At 44.4% G+C, this 22,881-nt stretch overlaps 1 protein-coding gene across 4 annotated transcripts in view; it reads right to left on the bottom strand.

Moving 5' to 3' along the window:
* Nucleotides 1-22,881, bottom strand: part of LOC137355917 (pyruvate carboxylase, mitochondrial-like) — a 1,077,083-nt gene that overhangs the window by 990,489 nt on the left and 63,713 nt on the right. For 3 of the 4 annotated variants that reach the window (XM_068021564.1, XM_068021567.1, XM_068021566.1), the window contains exon 2: nt 3,439-3,553. The gene's annotated coding sequence lies outside the window, so the exon portion shown is untranslated. Of the gene's footprint in view, nt 1-3,438; nt 3,554-12,092; nt 12,168-22,881 lie in introns of all 4 variants that reach the window. The other variant, XM_068021565.1, reaches the window with a different exon arrangement.

Genomic DNA, 22,881 nt, shown 5'->3' with positions numbered 1-22,881 from the left:
ACCGCATTGTCAGAGCATCGGTACTGAGGGAACGCTGCACTTTCAGAGGGACGGTTACGGAGGGAGCGCTGCACTGTCGGAGGGGCGGTTATTGAGGGAGTGTCGCACTGTTGGAGGGGCGGTTACTGAGGGAGCGTCGCACTGTTGGAGGGGCGGTTACTGAGGGAGCGCCGCACATTCAGATGGGCAGTAGTCGGAGTGCAGCACTGCCAGAGGGACAGTATGGAAGGAGTGCTGCACTTTTGGAGGTGTCATCTTTTGGATGATACGTTAAACCGAGGCCCCAGGTGCCCTCTCAGGTGGATGAACTGGAAGAAGAGCAGGGGAGTTCTCTCGGTATTGGCCCTGGCCAATACTTATTCCTCAATCAACAACTAGTGATCCGGTAATTTGCTTCATTGCTGTTTGTGGGAGCTTGCTGTACACAATATTGTCTGCCGCAATTCCTACAATTCAAACGTACTTAATTGGTGGTAAAGCTCTTTGGGACATACTCAGGTCACAAAACGTGCTATATAAATGCAAATCATTCCTTTCTAAAAGCACAAAATCCCAGCCACTATGTTGGGATTGAACACAATGTCATACAATAATTAGGTGGCATAAAGGATGTCGCTGGAGTCTGCAGAGTGAAATTTACGCTTGCTGTGTCTCAGGTCTTGCCAATACCGCACTGGGAACCATAGGGGAAGACACACAGAGTCAAAGAGTTAGACAGCACAAAAACAGGCCCTTCAGCCCATCGTGTCTGTGCCGGCCATCAAGCAACTAACTATTCTAGTCCCATTTTCCAGCACTAGGCCTGTAGCCTTGTATGCTATGGCATTTCAAGTGCTCATCTAAATACTTCTTAAATGTTGTGAGAGTTCCCGTCTCTAGCACCACTTCAGGCAGTGTATTTCCAGATTCCAACTATCCTCTGGGTGAAAAGGTTTTTCCTCAAATCCCCTCTAAACCTCCTGCCCCTTACCTGAAATCTATGCCCCCTGGTTATTGACCCCTACGCTAAGGGAAAAGATCTCTTCCTATCTAACCTATCCATGTCGCTCATAATTTTTTATACCTCAATCAGGTCCCCCCTCAGCCTTCTCTGCTCTAAGGAAAACAACCGCAGCCTTTTCAGTCTCTCTTCATAGCTGAAATGCTCCAGCCCAGGCAACATCCTGGTGAATCTCCTCCGCACCCTCTCCAGTGCAATTAGATCCTTCCAATAGTGTGATGCCCAGAACTGTACACAGTAATCCAGCTGTGGCCTAACTAGCGTTTTATACAGCTCCATCATAACCTCCCTGCTCTTATATTCTATGCCTCAGCTAATAAAGGCAAGTATCCCATATGCCTTCCTAACCACCTTATCTACCTGTGCTGCTGCCTTGAATGATCTATGGACAAGTACACAAAGGTCCCTCTGACCCTCTGTACTTCTTATATTCCCTCGCCTTGTTAGTCCTCCCAAAATGCATCACCTCACACTTCTCAGGATTAAATTCCATTTGCCACAGCTCCGCCTATTTTACCAATCCATCTATATCGTCCTGTAATCTAAGGCTTTCCTCCTCACTATTTACGACACCAATTTTCGTGTCATCTGCGAACTTACTTATCATACCTCCTAAATTCACATCTAAAATCATTAATGTACACTACAAACAGCAAGGGTCCAAGCACCGATCCCTGTGGTACACCACTGGTCACAGGCTTCCACACGCAAAAACAACCCTCGACCATTACCCTCTGCCTCCTGCCACCAAGCCAATTTTGGATCCAATTTGCCAAATTGCCCTGGATCCCATGGGCTCTTACCTTCTTAACCAAACTCCCATGTGAGACCTTATCAAAGGCCTTACTGAAATCCATGTAGACTACATCAACTACTTTACCCTCAACTACACATCTAGTCACCTCCTCAAAAAATTCAATCAAGTTAGTTAGACATGATCTCCCCCTGACAAAGCCATGCTGGCTATCCCTGCCTCTCCAAGTAGAGATTAATCCTGTCCCTCAAAATTTTTTCCAATAGTTTCCCAATCACTGATGTTAGACTCACTGGCCTGTAATTACCTGGTCTGTCCCTGCTACCCTTCTTGAATAATGGTATCACATTCGCTGTCCTCCAGTCCTCTGGCACCTCTCCCATGGCTAGAGAGAATCTGAAAATTTGTGTCAGAGCCCCTGCTATCACCTCCCTTGCTTCACATAACAGCCTGGGATACATCTCATCTGGGCTTGGGGATTTATCCACTGTTAATCCCGCTAAAACATCTAATACTTCCTCCCTTTCAATGTTAATATGTTCAAGTATATTGAAAAGCCCTCCCTGATCTCGACATCTACATCGTCATTCTCCACAGTGAAAACAGATGAAAAGTAATCATTTAAAACCTCACCTATGTCCTCCGGCTCCACACACGGATTGCCACTTTGGTCCCTAATGGGCCCTACTCTTTCCCTGGTTATCCTCTTGCCCTTAATATATTTATAAAATGCCTGAGGATTTTCCTTTATATTGACCGCCAATGCTTTTTCATGCCCCCTCTTCGCTCTCCTAATTACTTATTTAAGTACCCCCCTACTCTTTCTATACTCCTCTAGTGCCTCCGCTGTTTTCAGCACTCCGAATCTGCCATTAGCCTCCTTTTTTTTCCCTGATCCAATATTCTATATCCCTTGACATCCAGGGTTCCCTGGACTTGATGGTCCTACCCTTCACCTAAACGGGTACATGTTGGCTCTGAACCCTCACTATTTCCTCTTTGAATGACTCCCACTGGCCTGATGTAGACTTTCCTACAAGTAGCTACTCCCAGTCCACTTTGGCCAGATCCTGTTTTATCAAATTGAAATCGGCTTTCCCCCAATTCAGTACTTTTATTTCTGGTCCCTCTTTGTCCTTTTCCATAACTACCTTAAATCTTAGAGAGTTATGGTCCCTGAAATGCTCCCCCACTGACACTTCTACCACTTGTCCAGCTTCATTGCCTAGGATTAGGTCCAGTACTGCCCCTTCTCTTGTAGGACTTTCTATGTACTGGCTCAAAAAAGCTCTCCTGTATGCATTTTAAGAATTCCTCCCCCTTTAAGCCTTTCGCACTAAGACTATCCCAGTTGATATTAGGTAAGTTGAAATCCCCTACTATTACTACCCTATTATTTTTACAACTCTGAGATTTGCCTACATATCTGTTCCCCTGACTGTTTGGAGGCCTGGAGTACACACCCAGCCAAGTGATTGCCCTCCTTTTGTTCTTAAGTTCGACCCATATGGCCTCATTTGAAGAACCTTCTAAGATATCATCCCACACAGTTCTCTCATAGCTTAATCATCACTTGGTGAATTAAAACCTTTGTACAAATGGCAATTCAGAAACTGACTGGTAAAGTCTGAGTTATTTCAACTTCATCATTTATGATCTGGGAAATAAATCAGAAGTTTCTTACCTTTAAACTTGTGTTGCACCTGGCACTCCCAAGTCGGCAAAGATCTGCGCTATCAGATTGAACTCTCAGTGTATCACACACTGTGGTTCTATTCCGGGGCTACGCAGTACGTTTCCTGAAAGGCACAGCAAAAATAAGTGGCTATTACTCCTTAAAGTAACAATTTAATTAATCTTTTCTATCCAGCTACTTAAAATGATTACCTATTAGCTCAAAGGAGGAGCCTTTATTTGATTCAAACACACCTCACTTTTAACCTTGCCAGCCGTGACTCAGTTGGCACCACTCTCACGTGTTACTCCTGAGACTTCTGCACAGAAGTCTAGGCTGACTGTACTGAGGGAGTGCCGTACTGTCGGAGGTGCTGCCTTTCAGGTGAGATGTTAAACTGAGACTCGTCTGCTCTCTAAGGTGGAGGTAAAAGATCCCCAAACACTAATTCAAAGCAGAGCAAGGTCACTCCCAATTTACTGGAGGCAATATTTATCCCTCAATCAACATCACAAAGAGAGATTATCTGGTCATTATTGCATTGCTGTTTGTGGGAATTTGCTGTGTGCAATCTGGCTTCTGCATTTCTTACATTGTAACAGCGACTGTACTTCATTGGCTATAAAGAGCTTTGGGACATCCTCAAGTCATGAAAGGCGTTTGATAAATAATTGTATTTTAATAATGAAGGAGGACTCCCAAAATGGTCTTTAGGAAATTTACAAAAGTTCCCTCTTCTATTAAAGGCACAGTTTCCTTTCTTATATGAAACTCAACTGTAACTTTGGCTCGTGCTGGCCTCCGCCACTCGTCCTCCAGAAAGTACCCTGCTCCGAGGAGTTCTCCAATGCTCCCAGTCTAAAAGAAGGGAATATGAAGAGCAAAGTTGCACTTCTGGAAACCAGAAACTGCTGTTTTCACTCAGTGTAACTCTGGACAGCAGCATTACTGTGAGTGGTAGGCAGTGAGGATGGGGTGGGGGGGTGCGGGGAGAGACTTTTTTTTTCCCACAATTCTGTGGCGAAGGATATTGAAGATCCAACGCTGGTAAACTAATTTTTTGGTGATTGGCTACCTATCGCAAGGGGAATGAAATACACAGGGGTGGAAATTATGTTACAGTTGTACAAAGCTCTGGTTGGAGCCCATCTGGAGCATGGTTTTCAGCTCTGGGCACCACACCTCAGGAAGGAAAACTCAGTCTTGGAAGTGGTGTTACGCAGATTCACCAGAACAAGACTGGGGTAAAGGGGTTAAATTATGAAGACAGATTGCATAGACCAGGCTTGTATTCTCCCGAGTATAGAAGATTAAAGGTGATCTAATCGAGGTGTTTAAGATGATTAAAGAATTCGATAAGGTAGAGAGAGCGAGCAAAATTATTTCCTCTGGTTTGGGGGAGTCCAGAACCAGGGGTATAACCTTAAAATGAGAGCTAGCCCTCCAGGGATGATGCTAGGAAGCACTTCCTCACACAAAGGATAGTGGAAATCTGAAACTCTCTCCCACAAAAAGCTGTGGATGCTGGGATCAATTCACAATTTAAAAAAGAGATTAATAGATTTTTGTTAAGCAAGAGTATTAAGGATGATGGAACCAAGGCAGATAAATGGAATTAAGATCCAGATCAGCCATGATCTAACTGAATGGCAGAATAGGCTCAAAGGGTTAAATGGCCTCCTCCTATTCCTACGTTATGTGGATAGCAAATAAGAGTAGCCCCAACACTAGACCCCATAGAACACCACTTACCACACCTTGCCAGTTCAAGTAACTTCCTTTTACTCTGCTTTCTGACCACTCATCTCTTTACTCATATAGTCACATTTCCTTTAATTCCATACGCCAATACCTTTGGTGGTCCCATAGCAAATGCTTCTTGAAAGCCCAAAAAACCCAATCCACTAAGAAAGACTTAGATGTATATAGCCTCTTTCACCATGTCAGGACGTCCCAAAGTGCTTTACAGCCAATGGAGAACTTTTGCTGAAGTGTAGTCACTGCTGCAGTGTGGGAAACGCAGCAGCTTTGTGCGCACAATGTGATAATGGCTACATAATCTGTTTTAGTGATGCTACTTCTTCCAAATAGTGCCATGGGATCTTTTACCTCGACCCGAGAGGCCAGACAGGGCCTTGATTTAACGTTTCTTCCGAAAGAAGGCACCTCTGACAGTGCAGCATTCCTTCAGTACTGTACTGAGTGTCAGCCTGGATTACAGGATAATGTCCCAGGAGTGGGACCCAAATCCATGACCTTCTGACATGGGACCATGGATCATCCACGACTCACTGCATGGAATAAGGCTCACGCAGTAACATAGGAACAGGAATAAAAACAGAAACTGCTGGAAATACTCAGCAGGGCAGGCAGCAGCTGTGGAGAAAGAACATTAATGTTTCAGGTCAATGATGTTTCATCAGAACGGCAGTGGCTCATTTAGTTCCTCATGTCATACACCAGAACGCCAGTTGGCAAAGGATAGAACTGGAGCCAATCTTTACACACTTATATATTTATTTATAGAGTTACAGATTATAAGCAGATATGTCCTAACCCAACAACCAATGTTTCAGTCTCTCTCTCTTTATGGGGAGTCAAGTAAATCACTAATTAATGCCCAACATCTGCACACAATTAAACACAATTAATATACAATTAACAGCTCGAGCCTGTTCCACCATTCAATGAGATCATGGACAATCTGCGAGCTAATCCTACATACCGGCCTTTTGCCCAGATCGCTCAATAACGCTGGTTAATAAAAATGTATTAATTGCAAATTTAAAATTAACAATTGATCGAACATCAATTGCTGTTTGCGGAAGAAAGTTCCAAATTTCTACCACTCAGTGTAGAAGTGTTCCGCAGTTTCATTCCTAAAAGGTCTGGCTCTAATTTTTAGACTATGACCCCAAGTCCCAGACTCCACAACCAGCGGAAATAGTTTCTCTCCATCTGCCCTACCTTTTCTGTTGAATACCTTGAAAACTTTTATCAAATCACTCCTAAACAGTCTAAATTTCAGGGAATACAACCCTAGTTTGTGTAATCTCTCCGAAAAGTAACCTTTGGAGTCCAGATATTATTCTGGTAAATCAATTGGCACTCCCTCTAAGGCCAATAATATCTTTCCTAACTAATTAATTAATAAGTAGAGGAGTAACTAAACCGAAGGGAAGAGATTACTGGATTTAGCATTTAATATTTATAGTAGAAATCTAGCACGAGGGACCGTATAGTTAATTGTAACTTAATTTAGTAAGGATTTAATAGTATTTAAGTATTTATTTTAAATTAATTTATTAATTCGTGCTAGAAATGTCAGTTAGAGGGGTAAAGTGCTTCACCTGAGAGATGTGGAAGGTCCGTGACGCTTCCAGCATTCCGGACGACTACATCTGCAGGAAGTGTACCCCATTGCAGCTCCTCACAGACCGCATGGATCGGTTGGAGCAGCAATTGGATGCACTTAGGAGTATGCAGGTGGTGGAAAGCGTCATAGACAGGAGTTTTAGAGACGTGGTTACACCCAAGGTGCAGGCAGATAGATGGGTGACCGCTAGTAGGGGCAAGCAGTCAGTGCAGGAATCTCCAGTGGCTATCCCCCTCTCTAACAAGTATACCGTTTTGGATACTGTTGGGGGGGGGTGGCCTATCAGGGGAAAACAACAGCATCCAGAGCAGTGGCACCAAGGCTGGCTCTGTTGTTCAGCAGGGAGGGACAAAGCACAGCAGAGCAATAGTTATAGGGGACTCTATAGTCAGGGGCACAGATAGGCGCTTCTGTGGACGTGAAAGAGACTCCAGGATGGTATGTTGCCTCCCTGGTGCCAGGGTCAAGGATGTTTCTGAACAGACAGGGGGCATTCTGAAGGGGGAGTAGCCAGAGGATGTGGTACACATTGGTACCAACGACATAGGCAGGAAGAGTGACGAGGTCCTGCAGGGGGAGTTCAGGGAGTTAGGTAGTAAGTTTAAAAAACAGGACCTCGAGGGTTGTAATCTCGGGATTACTCCCCGTGCCACGTGCCAGTGAGGCTAGAAATAGGAAGATAGTACAGCTAAACATGTGGCTAAACAGCTGGTGTAGGAGGGAGGGTTTCAGATATCTGGATCATTGGGATCTCTTCCGGGACAGGTGGGACCTGTACAAGGACGGGTTGCATCTAAACTGGAGGGGCACAAATATCCTGGCTGTGAGGTTTGCGAGCATCACTTGGGAGGGTTTAAACTAGTGTGGCAGGGGGGTGGGAACCAGAGCAGTAGGTCAGCAGGTGAAATAACTGAGGGGGAACTCGTAAATAAGGCCAGTAAGACTAAGAGATGGAGCAGGCAGGAAGATGTTGCTGAACACAGTGGGACTGGTGGTCTGAAGTGCATTTGTTTCAATGCGAGAAGTAGAACAGGTAAGGCAGATGAACTTAGAGCTTGGATTAGTACTTGGAACTATGATGTTGTTGCTATTACAGAGACTTGGTTGAGGGAAGGACAGGATTGGCAGCTAAACGTTCTGGGATTTAGATACTTCAGGCGGGATAGAGGGGCATGTAAAAGGGGTGGGGGAGTTGCATTACTGGTTAAGGAGAATATCACAGCTGTACTACGGGAGGACACCTCAGGGGGTCATGCAGTGACGCAATATGGGTGGAGCTCAGGAATAGGAACGGTGCAGTCACAATGTTGGGGTTTTACTACTGGCCTCCCAACAGCCAGCGGGAGGTAGAGGAGCAGATATGTAGACAGATTTTGGAAAGATGTAAAGGTAACAGGGTTTTAGTGGTGGGTGATTTTAACTTCCCCTATATTGACTGGGACTCACTTAGTGCTAGGGGCTTGGATAGGGCAGAATTTGTAAGGAGCATCCAGGAGGGCTTCTTGAAACAATATGTAGATAGTCCAACTAGGGAAGGGGCCGTACTGGACCTGGTATTGGGGAATGAGCCTGACCAGGTGGTGGAAATCTCAGTGGGGAGCATTTCGGGAACAGTGACCATAATTCCGTAAGTTTTAAGGTACTTGTGGGTAAGGATAAGAGTAGTCCTCGGGTGAAGGTGCTAAATTGGGGGAAGGCTAATTATAACAATATTAGGCAGGAACTGAAGAATTTAGACTGGGGGGCGACTGTTTGAGGGTAAATCAACATCTGACATGTGGGAGTCCTTGATTAGAATCCAGGACCGGCATGTTCCTGTGAGGATGAAGGATAACTTTGGCAAGTTTTGGGAACCTTGGATAATGAGGGATATTGTGAGCCTAGTCAAAAAGAAAGAGGAAGCATTCGTAAGGGCTAGAATGCTGGGAACAGACGAAGCCCTTGAGGAGTATAAAGAAAGTAGGAAGGAACTTAAATTAGAACATTACAGCGCAGTACAGGCCCTTCGGCCCTTGATGTTGCGCCAACCTGTGAAACCATCTGACCTACACTATTCCATTTTCATCCATATGTCTATCCAATGACCACTTAAATGCCCTTAAAGTTGGCGAGTCTACTACTGTTGCAGGCAGGGCGTTCCACGCCCCTACTACTCTCTGAGTAAAGAAACTACCTCTGTCATCTGTCCTATATTTATCACCCCTCAACTTAAAGCTATGTCCCCTCGTGTTTGCCAGCACCATCCGAGGAAAAAGACTCTCACTATCCACCCTATCTAACCCTCTGATTATCTTATATGTCTCTATTAAGTCACCTCTCCTCCTCCTTCTCTCCAACGAAAACTTCAAGTCCCTCAGCCTTTCCTCGTAAGACCTTCCCTCCATACCAGGCAACATCCTAGTAAATCTCCTCTGCACCCTTTCCAAAGCTTCCACATCCTTCCTATAATGCGGTGACCAGAACTGCACGCAATACTCCAGGTGCAGTCTCACCAGAGTTTTGTACAGCTGCAGCATGACCTCGTGGCTCCGAAACTCGATCCCCCTACTAATAAAAGCTAACACACCATATGCCTTCTTAACAGCCCTATTAACCTGGGTAGCAACTTTCAGGGATTTATGCACCTGGACACCAAGATCTCTCTGTTCATCTACACTACCAAGAATCTTCCCATTAGCCCAATACTCTGCATTCCTGTTACTCCTTCCAAAGTGAATCACCTCGCACTTTTCCGCATTAAACTCCATTTGCCATCTCTCAGCCCAGCTCTGCAGCCTATCTATGTCCCTCTGAACCCTACAACATCCTTCGGCACTATCCACAACTCCACCGACCTTCGTGTCATCCGCAAATTTACTAACCCACCCTTCTACACCCTCTTCCAGGTCATTTATAAAAATGACAAACAGCAGTGGCCCCAAAACAGATCCTTGCGGTACACCACTAGTAACTAAACTCCAGGATGAACATTTGCCATCAACCACCACCCTCTGTCTTCTTTCAGCTAGCCAATTTCTGATCCAAAGCTCTAAATCACCTTCAACTCTATACTTCCGTATTTTCTGCAATAGCCTACCGTGGGGAACCTTATCAAACGCCTTACTGAAATCCATATACACCACATCCACTGCTTTACCCTCATCCACCTGTTTGGTCACCTTCGCGAAAACCTCAATAAGGTTTGTGAGGCACGACCTACCCGTCACAAAACCGTGCTGACTATCGCTAATGAACTTATTCTTTTCAAGATGATTATAAATCCTGTCTCTTATAACCTTTTCCAACATTTTACCCACAAGCAAAGTAAGGCTCACAGGTCTATAATTACCAGGGCTGTCTCTACTCCCCTTCTTGAACAAAGGAACAACATTGGCTATTCTCCAGTCCTCTGGCACCTCACCTGTAGCCATTGAGGATACAAAGATTTCTGTCAAGGCCCCAGCAATTTCCTCCCTTGCCTCCCTCAGTATTCTGAGGTAGATCCCATCAGGCCCTGAGGACTTATCTACCTTAATGCTTTGCAAGACACCCAACACCACCTCCTTTTTGATAACGACATGACCCAGACTATCGATACTCCCTTCCCGAGGCTCATCATCCACCAAGTCCTTCTCTTTGGTGAATACTGATGCAAAGTACTCATTTAGTACCTTGCCCATTTCCTCTGGCTCCACGCATAGATTCCCTCCTCTGTCCTTGAGTGGGCCAACCCTTTCCCTGGCTACCCTCTTGCTCTTTATATACGTATAAAAAGCCTTGGGATTCTCCTTAATCCTGTTTGCCGATGACTTTTCATGACCCCTTTTAGCTCTCCTGACTCCTTGCTTATTCCCTCATTGTCGACAGGAATAGTAGCAAGGATAATCCAGGAAATCATTGGCCGGTGAGCCTTATGTTAGTGGTCGGGAAATTTTTGGAAAGGATTCTTCGGGACAGGATTTACTCCCATTTGGAAACAAATGGACTTATTAGCGAGAGGCAACACGGTTTTCTGAAGGGGAGATCGTGTCTCACTAACTTGATTGAGTTTTTGAGGAAGTGACGAAGATGATTGATGAAGGAAGGGCAGTGGATGTTGTCTACATGGACTTCAGTAAAGCCTTTGACAAGGTCCCTCATGACAGACTGGTACAAAAGGTGAGGTCACATGGATCAGAGGTGAGTGGCAAGATGGATACAGAACTGGCTCGGTCATAGAAGACAAAGGGTAGCAGGGGAAGGGAGCTTTTCTGAATGGAGGGCTGTGACTAGTGGTGTTCCGCAGGGATCAGTGCTGGGACCTTTGCTGTGTGTAGTATATATAAATGATTTGGAGGAAAATGTAGCTGGTCTGATTAGTAAGTTTTCAGATGACACAAAGGTTGGTGGAGTTGAGGATAGTGATGAGGATTGTCAGAGGATACAGCAGGATATAGATCAGTTGGAGACTTGGGCGGAGTAATGGCAGATGGAGCTTAATCCAGACAAATGTGAGGTAATGCATTTTGGAAGATTTAATTCAGGTGAGAAGTATACAGTAAATGGCAGAACCCTTAGGAGTATTGACAGGCAGAGAGATCTGGGCATACAGGTCCACAGATCACTGAAAGTGGCAACGCAGGTGGATAAGGTAGTCAAGGAGGCATACGGCATGCTTGCCTTCATTGGTCGGGGCGTAGAGTATAAAAATTGGCAAGTCATGTTGCAGCTGTACAGAACCTCAGTTAGGCCACACTTGGAATATTGCGTGCAATTCTGGTCACCACACTACCAGAAGGATGTGGAGGCTTTGGAAAGGGTACAGAAGAGGTTTACCAGGATGTTGCCTGGTCTGGAGGGCATTAGCTATGAGGAGAGGCTGGATATACTCAGATTTTTTTCACTGGAACGACGGAGGTGGAGGGGCGACATGATAAGAGGTTTACAAAGTTATGAGTGGCATGGACAGAGTGGATAGTCAGAAGCTTTTTCCCAGGGTGGAAGAGTCAGTTCTGAGGGGACATAGGTTTAAGGTGCGAGGGGCAAAGTTTAGAGGGGATGTGCGAGGCATGTTCTTTGCACAGAGGGTGGCGAGTGCCTGGAACTTGCTGCCGGGCGAGGTGGTGGAAGCAGGTACGATAGCGACATTTAAGAGGCATCTTGACCAATACACGAATAGGATGGGAATAGAGGGATACGGACCCCGGAAGTGCAGAAGGTTTTAGTTTGGACAGGCATCAAGATCAGCGCAGGCTTGGAGGGCCGAATGGCCTGTTCCTGTGCTGTACCGTTCTTTGTTGTTCTTTGTGTGATATCCAGAACTACTCACAGTAACTTCAGGTGTGGTCAAACCAGGCCTTTGTCTTTCTGCAGCATGACTTCTACCCCCTTGCATTCCAGTCCCCTAGACATGGAGGCCAGCATTCCATTAGACATTTTGATTATTTTCTGTACCTTTTAAAGACATTTTAATGATCTATGCACCGGGCACCCAAATTCTCGGAATCTCCACTGTTTCTAACTTTTCGCCATTTAGAAGTACTCTGTTCTATTCTTTTTCGATCCAAAGTGGATAGCCTCACATTTGCCTACATTGAAATGTATTTGCCACAGTTTTGCCTATTCACTTAATCTATCAATATCTCTCTGCAATTTTATGTTTCCAACTACACAACCTACAATGTCACCTATCTTTGTCATTGGTAAACTTGGATATTTGGCTTTCTACTTCATCATCTAAAGTTGTTAACAAATACGGTGGATAGTTGAGGCCCCAATACAGATCTTTGCAGCTCACCACGAGTTCTTCTTTGGCCTCCTTATCTCGAGAGACAATGGGTAAGCGCCTGGAGGTGGTCAGTGGTGTGTGGAGCAGCGCCTGGAGTGGCTATAAAGGCCAATTCTAGAGTGACAGGCTCTTCCACAGGTGCTGCAGAAAAATTTGTTTGTCGGGGCTGTTACACAGTTGGCTCTCCCCTTGCGCTTCTGTCTTTTTTCCTGCCAACTGCTAAGTCTCTTCGACTCGCCACACTTTAGCCCCGCCTTTATGGCTGCCCGCAGCTCACCATGAGTTAGATCTTGCCAATTAGAGTATAGGCCCATTATAACTACTCTCTGTCTCCAATGACTGCGCCAATTCCCCAACCTGTTCAATAATTAGCCTTCAATTCCTTGAACTTCAACTTTAGTTAACAGTTTCCTATGAGGAACTTATCAAATGCCTTATCAAGTCGGGATAAACAACATCAATAAACTTTCTTTTGTTCTTTTACCCTGCCTACTACTTTAGTCACCAGATTTGTTAGGCATGACCTACCCTTTAAAAATCCATGTTGGATCTCTCTGATCAGCTAAACATTTTCAAGATGTCTCAATGGTGATTTGCAAGTCACCCTATCCTTAATTATTGACTCTCGTAATTTTTTTTTTTTTACAATAGATGTTAAGATAATTGGTCTACAATTCGCTGGTTTCCCTCACTCACCTTTTTAAATAGAGGAGTGAGACACGCAATTTCCCAATCTAATAGGAACAGTTCCCAAATTGAGAGAACTTTGGAAGATTATAGTTAATGTGCTCACCTACTTCCTTCAAAACCCTGGATGGAAACCAGCTGGTCCTGGAAATCTGCTCTGCTTTCTTGCCATTATTTTCTTTATTAGTTATTTTGCTTCCATTAATTTTGGTGGGTCCCTAATTTACTATTAGTTTTATCATGGTATCATAGAACAGTTATAGTACAGGAGGAGGTCAATCAGCTCATTGTGTCCATGCTAGCTCTCTGCAAGAACAATCCAGTTAGTTCCAATTCCCCGCCTTTTCCCTGTACCCCCGAAAATATTTCTCTTCAGATAATTATCCAATTCCATTTTGAATGCAAGGAATGAATCTGCCTCCACCACACTCTCAGCAGCTAACCACTTGCTGGGTAAAAAAGGTTTTCCTCATTCCACCTTTGATTCTTTTACCATTCACCCTAAATCTGTGTCCACCGTTTCTCGAACTTTCTGCCAATGGGAACAGTTTCTCTCTATCGACTCTGTCCAGACCCTTCATGATTTTGGTCCCCTCTACCAAATCTTCTCTTTTCAAAGGAGAACAGCCCCAACTTCTCCAATCTGTCCACATAACTAAAGTCAGTGGGCTGAAGGGCCTGTTTCTATGCTGTACGACTCTAAAGTCCCTTAACGCTGGAACCATTCTCGTAAATCTTTCCAGCACCCTCTCCAATGCCTTCACATCCTTCCTAAAGTGTGGTGCTCAGAATTAGACACAATACTCCAGTTGAGCCTGAACTAGTATTTTAATAAAGGTTCACCATAACCTCCTTGCTTTTGTACTCTATGCCTCTACTTATAAAGCCCAGGATCCCGTTTGCCTTATTAAGCTACCTGCACTGCCACACTCGATAATTTGTGTATATACATCCCCAGGTCCCTCTGCTCCTAACACCCTTTAGAAATATCTCCCTTATTTTATATTGCCTCTCCTTCCGACCAAAATGTCACTTCACACTTCTCTGCATTAAATTTCACCTGCCATGTGTTTGACCATTCCAGCAGCCTGTCTATGTGCTCTTCAAATCTATTACTATCCTCCTCCCAGTTCACAAAACCTTCAAGTTTTTTGTCATCTACAAATTTTGAAATTGTGCCCTGCACACCCACGTCTAGGTCATTACCATACAAGAAAATCAGTGCTCCTAATACCAACCCCTGGGGAACCCCGCTCTATACCTTCCTCCAGTCTGAAAAATAACTGTTCACCATGGACTACAACTTTTCTGACAAGCCTCTACGTGGCACTAACATCAAATGCCTTTTGGAAGTCCGTGCAACTGCTTTACCCTCATCAAACTTCACTGTTACCTCATCAAAAAATCAATTTAGGTAGCTAAACACTATTTGCCATTAACAAATCCAGGCTGGTTTTCCTTAACATTTGTCCAAGTTAATTTTGTCAATTTTATCCTGGATTATTGTTTCTAAAATCTTTCCCACCACTGAGGTTAAAGTGACTGCCTGTAGTTGTTGGGCTTGTCCTTACACCCTTTTTATTTTTGGAACAAGGGTGTAACATTTGCAATTCTCCAGTCCTCCGGCACCATCCCATAACTCAGGAAGATTGCCTCTGCAATTACCACCTTCACTTCCCTCAGATTCCTCGGATGCATTTCAACTGATCCTGGCCACTTATCAACTTTAGGTACAGCCAGCTTTTCTGACACCCCTTCATCAATTTTTAGCCTATCCAGTGTCTCAACTACCTCCTAATTCACTATGACTTTTGACAGCATCTTTTTCTTTCGTAAAGACGGATGCAAAATACTCATTTAGTGCTTCAGCCATGCCCTCCATGCGTAAATCCCCTTTTTGGCCCCTAATCAGCCCACACCTCCTTTTACTATTTATATGTGCATAGAAGACTTTTGGATTTTCTTTGACGTTAGCTGCCAGGCACGCTAACCTCTTCCTCTACTGTAAATACAAAGTATTTCAACATCTATGACTCTATGTCCACCATTACTGTATTTGCATTGATAATATCACCATCACGAAATACATCAGGTGCACACTGTGCTTTGAATAGAATTTATATCAATAGCCCAAAAAAGTGACTGCAGTACTGTGTGCAGTATTGGGCTCCACACTATAGGAAAGATATTAAAGCTTCAGAGGGAGTACAACACAGAATTATGGAGATACTGCCTGTATGACACAGATAGGAAGATTTGAAAAGTTGGAGCTTTTCTCTCCAAACAACAAAACAAGTTACGGGTGATATAACAGAAGTGTTTAAAATTATGGAAGGATGGGACAGGGTAGATAGAAGCAGACTGTTTGCAATAGTTGGCAGGGGGGAGAGGTGGGGAGATCTAGAAAGAGGGGTCATAGATACCAATTTAAATGCAAGAGATTTAGTACAGGGAGCAGGAGAAATTGATGCAGAGGGAGTGTGAAAATATGGAATTCACCTTCAGAATTAATAGTTCAGGTAGAAACTATACCAACATTAGATCAGATGGGTGGATGAAGGAAAAGTGGGGTTGAAGGAAAAGTGGGATTGAGGGATGTGGAAACTGGGTGGGTAAATGTGGTTCTTTAGAATCTTTAGAACATTACAGCGCAGTACAGGCCCTTCGGCCCTCGATGTTGCGCCGACCTGTGAAACCATCTGACCTACACTATTCCATTTACATCCATATGTCTATCCAATGACCACTTAAATGCCTTAAAGTTGGCGAGTCTACTACTGTTGCAGGCAGGGCGTTCCACGCCCCTACTACTCTCTGAGTAAAGAAACTACCTCTGACATCTGTCCTATATCCATCACCCCTCAACTTAAAGCTATGTCCCCCCGTGTTTGCCATCACCATCCGAGGAAAAAGACTCTCACTATCCACCCTATCTAACCCTCTGATTATCTTATATGTCTCTATTAAGTCACCTCTCCTCCTCCTTCTCTCCAACGAAAACAACCTCAAGTCCCTCAGCCTTTCCTCGTAAGACCTTCCCTCCATACCAGGCAACATCCTAGTAAATCTCCTCTGCACCCTTTCCAAAGCTTCCACATCCTTCCTATAATGCGGTGACCAGAACTGCACGCAATACTCCAGGTGCGGCCTCACCAGAGTTTTGTACAGCTGCAGCATGACCTCGTGGCTCCGAAACTCGATCCCCCTACTAATAAAAGCTAACACACCATATGCCTTCTTAACAGCCCTATTAACCTGGGTAGCAACTTTCAGGGATTTATGTACCTGGACACCAAGATCTCTCTGTTCATCTACACTACCAAGAATCTTCCCATTAGCCCAGTACTCTGCATTCCTGTTACTCCTTCCAAAGTGAATCACCTCACACTTTTCCGCATTAAACTCCATTTGCCATCTCTCAGCCCAGCTCTGCAGCCTATCTATGTCCCTCTGTACCCTACAACATCCTTCGGCACTATCCACAACTCCACTGACCTTCGTGTCATCCGCAAATTTACTAACCCACCCTTCTACACCCTCTTCCAGGTCATTTATAAAAATGACAAACAGCAGTGGCCCCAAAACAGAACCTTGCGGTACACCACTAGTAACTAAACTCCAGGATGAACATTTGCCATCAACCACCACCCTCTGTCTTCTTTCAGCTCGCCAATTTCTGATCCAAAGCTCTAAATCACCTTCAACACCATACTTCCGTATTTTCTGCAATAGCCTACCGTGGGGAACCTTATCAAACGCCTTACTGAAATCCATATACATCACATCCACTGCTTTACCCTCATCCACCTGTTTGGTCACCTTCGCGAAAAACTCAATAAGGTTTGTGAGGCACGACCTACCCGTCACAAAACCGTGCTGACTATCGCTAATGAACTTATTCTTTTCAAGATGATTATAAATCCTATCTCTTATAACCTTTTCCAACATTTTACCCACAAGCGAAGTAAGGCTCACAGGTCTATAATTACCAGGGCTGTCTCTACTCCCCTTCTTGAACAAGGGGACAACATTTGCTATCCTCCAGTCTTCCGGCACTATTCCTGTCGACAATGACGACATAAAGATCAAGGACAAAGGCTCTGCAATCTCCTCCCTGGCTTCCCAGAGAATCCCAGGATAAATCCCATCTGGCCCAGGGGACTTATCTATTTGCACACTTTCCAAAATTGCTAACACCTCCTCCTTGTGAACCTCAATCCCATCTAGCCTAGTAGTCTGAATCTCAGTATTCTCCTCGACAACATTTTCTTTCTCTACTGTAAATACTGACGAAAAATATTCATTTAACGCTTCCCCTATCTCCTCTGATTCCACACACAACTTCCCACTACTATCCTTGATTGGCCCTAATCTAACTCTAGTCATTCTTTTATTCATGATATACCTGGTTAAAACTATGTGTTTTGTGGAACAAACTGGTTGGGCCCAATGCCCTGTTTCTGTATAAATATAAGTTCTACGTATTCGAAGTAAAAACCTCCACACACATTGTGCCAGTGAATCTAAAGCACATGTCAAACACCATGCAAGTATAAAAATGACAAAATGCCTATTAATATACAATTACACAGCCTGTTCAACCTCTCCCCATAGGTATATGCCAGCATTGTTTTTTATTTACAGAATCACAGAATAATACAATGCAGAAGAGGCCCTTCGACCCATTATTCCTTCATGGAATGTTAGCATCGCTGGCTATGCCAGCATTTATTGCCCAGGATTTTGACCCAGCCACAGTGAAGGGACAGCGATATAGCTCCAAGTCAGGATGCTGTGTGACTTGGAGGGGATCTTGCAGGTGGCGGTGTTCCCATGCATCTATTGCCCTTCTCCTTCCAGGTGGTAGAGGTCACAGGTTTGGAAGGTGCCTTGGCAAGTTGCTACAGCCTATGTTGTAGATGGTACTCACTGCTGCCACTGTGCATCAGTGGTGGAGGGAGTGAATGTTGAAGGTGGTGGATGGGATGCCAATCAAGCGAGCTGTTTTCTCCTGTATTATGTGGAGCTTTCTGAGTGTTGTTGGAGCCGCACTCATCCAGGCAAGTGGAAAGTATTCCATCACACTCCTGACTAGTGCGTTGTAGATGGTGGACAGGCTTTGGGGAGTCAGCTGCCTGCTTTTGTAGCCAATGTATTTATTTGGCTCGTCCAGTTAAGTTTCTGGTCAATGGTAACCCCTCCTGGATGTTGATGGTAAAGTCATTAAATTTCAAGGGGAGATGGTTACATTTTTCTCTTGTTGGAGATAGTCATTGCCTGGCACTGTGTGGCACGAATGTTATTTCTGGCATTATCCTTGTAAATCTATTTTGCACCCTCTGCGGTGTCTCTATGGGCTGGATTTTACGCCCCCCCCCCCAAAGAACAGGATGGTGGCACGGGGTTGGCGTAAAATGGAGCGGGAGGCTCGGGGGGCCCTTCCCGACGCACTCCCGCCTCCGCCACCACTTTATGCAGGACGGCGCTGGCAAATAACTGCCCACCCGTTCTAAGTCAATCATAATTGCCCTTCGGAAGGCAGTGGTGAGCTGCCTTTCTGACCTGTTGCAGTTCATGTGGGGTAGGTACACCCACAGTGCTGTTCAGAAGGGAGTTCCAGGATTTGACCCACTCAAGTGCCTTTGCCTGCCTCCACGGGAATTTTACATATGGCAAGCGGAGAAAAACCGCCTGACAAAAGCAGGCAGTTTTCTGACGGCCTGGGGAGGGTCTCTGTTCATCAGGCACCCTGTGCCCGATGGAGGGCCGACCCTGCTGCCCCAATTACCCCCAATACGCCCCGTTCCCCCCAATCGACCACCTTGCCTCGTCGGGGCCCGACCAATCATCCCCGGCGAGGCAACAAAAACTTACCTTAGGGCCGGGACTCCCTGATCATCTCCTGTAGGCTGGGACTAAAAGCTGGCAGCCTGCTGATTGGCCGGCAGCTCTATTAGGTGGGACTTTCTACCTCAAGCGGGTGGAAGTCCCATCTCAGACCAATTAAAGCCCAGGGATCCGCAAAATATGGGTCGGATCCCCAGGCCAGGTGGAGGTGGGTTCGCCACCGACTTTTCAGTCATTGGATGGCTCCCGTCTGCCAAAGGTAAAATCCCGGCCTATATCTTTTTTATAATATGACGACCAGAATTCTACGCAGTACTCCAGGTGTGGTCTAGCCAAGTTTAGCATAACTTCTGCACTTTTCAATTCTATCCCTCTAATGAGTACTTCTACTTAATGAGTACTTTCTATTGGTGTTTACTAAGGAAGAGGATGCTGATAAAAGATTGATAGAATCAGAGATGATAAAGGTGATTGATTGGGAGAAAATGATAGGAAGGACACACTGGAAAAGCTGGCTAAGCTTAGACAGCCAATTGGTCCGGACAGCTTGAATCCCAGGTTGCTAAAGTAGGGATGGAGATCGTGAAAGGGCTTGCCATAATCTTCCTACCTTCCCTAGAAATGGGGGAAGGTGCCAGAGGATTGGAGAGTGGCAAATGTGACATCCTTATTCAAGAAAGGGTGAAAGGACATCCCTAGAAACAACAGACTGGTAAGTTTAACATCAGTAGTGGATAAGGTTTTAGAAACAATAATCAGGGAAAAAATTAGCAGGTACTTGGAGAGGTTTGAGTTAATTAAGGAGATCCAGCTTGTATATGTAAAAGGCAGATCACATTTGACTGATCTAATTGAACTTTTTGATAAAGTAACAGAGAAGGTTGATGAAGGAAATGCAGTAGATGTTGTCTACTTGGATTTTGAGAAAACATATGACAAAGTACCACACAAAAGGCTGGAAGTAAACTTGCTGGTCCACAAGGATAGAGCAGTAGAATGGAAGTGACTGGATTGCTCTACAGAGAGTCAGCATGGACCTGTGCTACAATGACTCTTCGGCTCTCGAAATAAACCCTAGTGCTTGCTTTTCATTTTTTTCCCTACGTGGCCTTATTAATCTGTCTCATTACTTTGTGATTTGTGTATTTGTACCTTTGCTCCTTTACCCTATTTAAGTTCTTATTTTCCAAGTAATCTGCAACCTCCTTATGTTTCTTGCCAAAATGTAATACCTCACACTTCTCTATGTTGAAATTCATTTTCCAGTTATATGCCTGTTCTGCGAGTTTGTTAATATCTTTTACTTGTAATTTGTTGCAGTCCTCCTCAGTATTGACTTTCCCTCCAATTTGGTGTCATCCGCAAATTTAGAAGTTCTGTTTCTGATTCCAAAGTCTAAACTGTTGATATAAATTGTGAACAACAATGTGGAACACCACTTTCCACCTTCTGCCACTCTGAATAAGTACCCTTTACCCCTACTCTCTGCTTTGAAGCTAGCTACTTGTATCCCAACGCGGCATTTTCTGGCTTTATTCATTAATCTATTATGTAGTACCTTACTGAAGGCTTTTTGAAAATCTAGATAAATTACCCTTATTTACGCACTCTGTTACCGCTTCAAAAAATTTAGCAAGGTTAGTCAAGCAAGACTTTTTCTTTTGAAATCCATGCAACTATTAATTATTATATTTTGACTTTCTAGATTTCTTCAATTCTCTCTTTGAGCAGGGATTTCATTATTTTCCAACCACTGATGTTAAAATAACTGGTTTATGGATGACTGGATATGTTCTAGCTCTCTTCATAAATATAGGTATAATGTTATCCAACCACCAGTCTTCTTGCACTACACCTTTCTCTAACAAATGATTAAAAATGTGTGACAATGCCTCTGTCTCCCCCCTAGATTCTTTTAAAATGCACGGATGTGATCCTTCCAGACCAGGAGTTTTTCCTCTTAAAAAGAAATGAATTAAATAAATGAATCAAACTTTATTTTAAATGCAGTTATCTTATTATCCGAAGTCATGTACACCTGTCCTGTTCCCTAGTAAATGCCAAAGTAAAGTAATTACTTAATATTTCTGCCATTTCTCTTTCGTTGCCAGGGTTATTATCCTATCAATAAGTGATCTTATTCCCACCACACCTTTCTTTTTTCAATTTATGTACCTGTAAAATATTTTACTGTTTTGATTTATGATCCTGGATAATCGTATAGTGCAGCATGGCTACCCGACCCGAACCCAATGGGACCCTATGACGTTTTGGGTCAGTTCGGGTCTGGCATTCGGGCTCGGCTCAGGTTGGACACAGTGACAGCCAGGATGTCAAGGCAGGAAACACTCCACACTGGTCTGCAGTGAGCGATTCCATCCAAGGTAGAGCACAGCCTCTTTAACATAATCAACTTTATTCCGGTGGTCGGTTCGGGCGCGGGGAAAAAAATGAAAGGACTCGGGCCGGGTCGGGTTTCATTTGCAGACCCGAACAGGCCTCTATCATATAGCTCCTCCTTGCTGTCCTAATTGTTTTTTTGACTTCTGTTCTAATCTCTTTGTATTGTCCCTTGTCATGCTGTCCCCTGCTGTTCATGTACTTAGTGTATGTCTCGTTCCTTACTCCCAATTTTTACCTTATCTATTTATTCATCCATGTTGACTAATAAGTTTTTAGCATGTTCTTGTTTTTAGCAGAAACTAAACCCATCGCCCTGTGCCAGTACCAAACTAATCCCAGTGCCCCATTCTTTTCCCTATAGCCTTGTATCAATCCCCAACTAATTTCACTTTCCTGCTCTCTCCCCAGAGCCCTACATCAATCTGCAACTAATCTCAGTGCCCTACTCCTGCCTCAAAGCCCTGTCATCGTCAGCATCAAACATTTACCTACTCTTCTCTTAAAAAATGCAATAGTCTCGGCCTCAACCACTCCCTGTGGCGTATCATTCCCTGCTCCAACAACCCTCTGTGTAATGAAATTGCTCTTAATCTCTCCCGACATCCTTAGTGAGAATTTTAAACTGGTGACTGCTCGACTCCCCAACCAGAGGAGTCTCTTTGCACGCCATCAACTCTGTTCATAATTTTACAAACCTCTATTAAATCTCCTCTTAGCCTTGTCTACTCCTGAGGAAATAGCTCCAGTAACTCAAATCCCTGCTCCTGTGCCCATCACGGTCATCAGGATAGGAAAGCTAAGAGGAGGAACATTGGGGGTGGAGTAAGGATTCTCATATACAGTAATTGATAGGGTTGCCAAACCACCAGGATTGTCCTGGAATCGGAGATTAATCTCCCAGACACTTTCATTTTCATTGATTTATTACTTATAAAAATACTGGAGATAGGGAATAAGGCTGTTTGACTGAAATCAAGAATTATCCAATTGGGTGGCAAAGAGTCTCCTGGCTTCCCATTTAGCCTGGGAAGGCAGTGCACCCTGAGGATGGACGTGTCAGATGGCCAATGTCGAGAGCGTGGGGCAGGAGCCATGTGATGAAACCTCCAGGAATAGGCCCAGAGTTGGCAACTCTGCTCACCGGATGTCTTAATGTTAAAAAGAGAATCGTTGATTAAGCAGGAAGTTGGTCATTTGGCTCATCGAGCCTGCTGCACCATTTAGCCAGTTAAGCCAGGTGGGTGGAACAGTGTCAAATGGAGTTCAATCTGGAAAAGTATGAAGTAATACATTTGGGGAAGGCTAATAAGGCAAGGGAACACACAATACATGGTAGGATACCAAGAAGTGTAGAGGAACAAATTGTGGAGTGCATATCCACAGATCTCTGAGT

Source organism: Heterodontus francisci, chromosome 44, assembly GCF_036365525.1.
Source record: "Heterodontus francisci isolate sHetFra1 chromosome 44, sHetFra1.hap1, whole genome shotgun sequence".
Lineage (NCBI taxonomy): Eukaryota > Metazoa > Chordata > Chondrichthyes > Heterodontiformes > Heterodontidae > Heterodontus > Heterodontus francisci.
The sequence above is the reverse complement of the archived record's forward strand: the minus strand, read 5'-3'. Positions and strand labels throughout refer to the sequence as shown.